The sequence below is a fragment of the Alligator sinensis genome, unplaced genomic scaffold, assembly GCF_000455745.1.
Source record: "Alligator sinensis unplaced genomic scaffold, ASM45574v1 scaffold288_1, whole genome shotgun sequence".
NCBI lineage: Eukaryota > Metazoa > Chordata > Crocodylia > Alligatoridae > Alligator > Alligator sinensis.
Window position 1 is genome coordinate 4423754 of NW_005841876.1, and position 2661 is coordinate 4426414.

Consider the following 2661-nt stretch of genomic DNA (forward strand, 5'->3'; position numbering starts at 1 on the left):
GGGGGGGGTGCTCGCCCACACCAGTGCCAGGCAGTTTAGAGCTGCACCCACACCTCCACTGCCCAGCTGCGGCATAAGAGACAGCTTCTTGCTCATGGGGAGCTGTGCTGGACTGGGCAGCTGGGAATTGTGTCCATATTGCTTTCTCTGCTCCCTCCCCCAACTGACACAGGCACAGCTTTCAGCTGGTGTAAAGCTGCGCTGGGGCCAGGTAGCTTCTATCTGCCTACACCAGAGCTGCAGGGGAGCAGAGAGAAGCAGCAGCAGTGCAGACACAGGTTGCAGATACCAGGTGTTGGTGTACCTGCTCCACTGTGGGGAGATGGAAGACTGGGAGAAGCTGCAGTGGTGCAAGCACAGCTCCCAGCGCCTCACCCCAGCATGGGTATGGGGAAAGTGCTGCCAAAACCACCCAGCCCATCTTGTACTTGAAGTCAGGTTGTTATGGCCCGCAGCTTATAAAAAGGTTGCTGGCTTCTGCAATAGACCATACACTGAAAATGATCTAATAATGTAGTATGTCCATGTTGCACAAAAGGCTAGCAGTAGACTGGGTTGTATTAATAGGACTGTCACTTACAAATCAAGAAAAGTGATTCTTCTGCTGTGTTTAGCACTGCTGAGGCTCACTTTGCCTGGTGTCCAGTTTTGGGTCCTATGCTTCAAGAAGGGTTTGGACAGATTGGGAAAAGTCAAGAGTAGAGCAGCAAAAATTATTAGAGACCTGGGAAATATGACTTAGGAGGAAAGGCTGAAAGAGCTAGGGCTTTTAGTCTGGAGAAGACATGACTAGGGGAGGATTTAATAGCAGTCTTCAAATACCTCAAGGGCCATTAGAGAAGCTGGAGATAGGCTCTTTCCTGTGGCCATAGGGAACAGGACTAGGACCAATGGACTGAATTGTAGCAGAGGAAATTTAGGTTGGAGTTTAGGAGGTATTCTATGAGTTTGGTCAAGCATTGGAACAGGCTACTTAAAGAAGTGGAATCTCCATCCCCAAATATGTTTGAGCAGGCTGTACAGATGCTTGGTTTACTCACAGACGATCTTGCCTTGAGTAAGGGCTTGAACTAGAAGACCTTGTGAGGTCCTTTCCAGCCCTACCTTCCTATGATTCCTGCTCCAAAGCCAACTGCCCAACAGCAGCAGTGGTGTTTCTATTCAGGGAGCTTGGGAGTCAGTTGATTTAATAGCTCTTTGTTCTTCAGTCCACAGGTGTTAATGATTGTCTCCTTCTTAATGGTCTTGAAGTTTCATTAATCAAGCTAATCTTTCTTCCGGCAGTTTTGCTGTCTGCTAAGTGCTTCTGGTCTCTTCTCCCATTTCACAGCCTTGCAGACTTGGGTCTTTTCAAAATCGGATCCAGTCGAGAGCAATAGCTAAGGTTACAGTTTTAGGCTGAGTAGGAAGGGGAGGGTGAGTGAAGACTAGGCTTTGTACCTGCTCTATGCAGCAGTAACTCTGGAAATATCTTTTTATCTTTGTTCTGCCGTCCCAAAAACAAGTTGCTTCTTAGTTAGGAGTATGTAGTATGCGAGAAAATATGGTAATTGAAGCTTTTTAAAGATTATATGGATTACATCTGATAAAATTCTACATGAAATTGAATTATGCATAAAATAGCCCTGAAGTGAATTTAATTGAAATGCAAACATGTTATAATCCCAACATGACACTAGACGAGGGGCGGGCAATTATTTTGGGCAGAGGGCCGCTTACTGAGTTTTGGCAAGCCATCGAGGTCCACATAACGGGCAGCCCAGGGCAGATTAATATTAATTTTCTAAATTTTTTAGGGGCCCCGCAGGCCGGATAGAATGGCTTGACGGGACACATCCACCCCTGCACTAGACCACGGGCCACATTTTGCCCACTCCTGCACTAGACTGTACTAAAAAGCAGTTAAAAAAAAAAAAAGCATCTCATACTAATGTTATTCAGACATGCAACACATGTTTACATTTTATACTGAATATAATTAATACACACTTTAACATGCATACTTAACACTTAAGCTTCTGGGTTTTTTGTTTTGTTTTTACTGCAAGCCCTGCAGCTTTTTTATTCTTTATCTATAGATCATTTAAATTTGTAGCATCAACATTACCCAAAAGACAAACTTCTATATTTACCTCTTGTGTTGAATGAGGGAAATATAGTTGTATTAAGCTGGAAGGAACCCGTATGCTCTGTCTCCTACTTCAAGTGTAACAGAATTATTAGATTTGTAGAGTATATAGCTTCTGCTGGCTTCATGAAAATAACATAAGCCTTATTGTTTGTTCTAATAGTTATTATAGGCTCCCTTCTTGCAGAGTTTATAACCTATATAGGAACAAAAAGTTTCAATTCTGTGTTGTAAGTGGTCTATGGAGTGTTTATTCTGTTACAAAGTTCATGTTGACATGACTATGATAATTGGTACTGCAGTGTAATGCCATTCCAGCCATCATTGGCAAATGTGGCTGTTTTCTTTCTTTCAGATTAAAGGTCTTAATTCCCCTTTTTAATGAGAGGGGGAAAAGATCACAGAATATAGAAGGAACTAGTTCATAAATCACAAGAGCAGTAGCAAGACATTTTAATGAGCTTCTCAAATCAGGAGGGACTACCATATGACTAGAAAATATCAATTGCATCCTCTATAATTAAGGGGGGAAA

General features: G+C 42.8%; 1 protein-coding gene across 3 annotated transcripts in view; it reads left to right on the forward strand.

Moving 5' to 3' along the window:
- The window catches only part of TFDP1 (transcription factor Dp-1), a 76059-nt gene that overhangs the window by 55412 nt on the left and 17986 nt on the right, over positions 1 to 2661 (forward strand). The gene's annotated exons all lie outside the window — the stretch shown is intronic.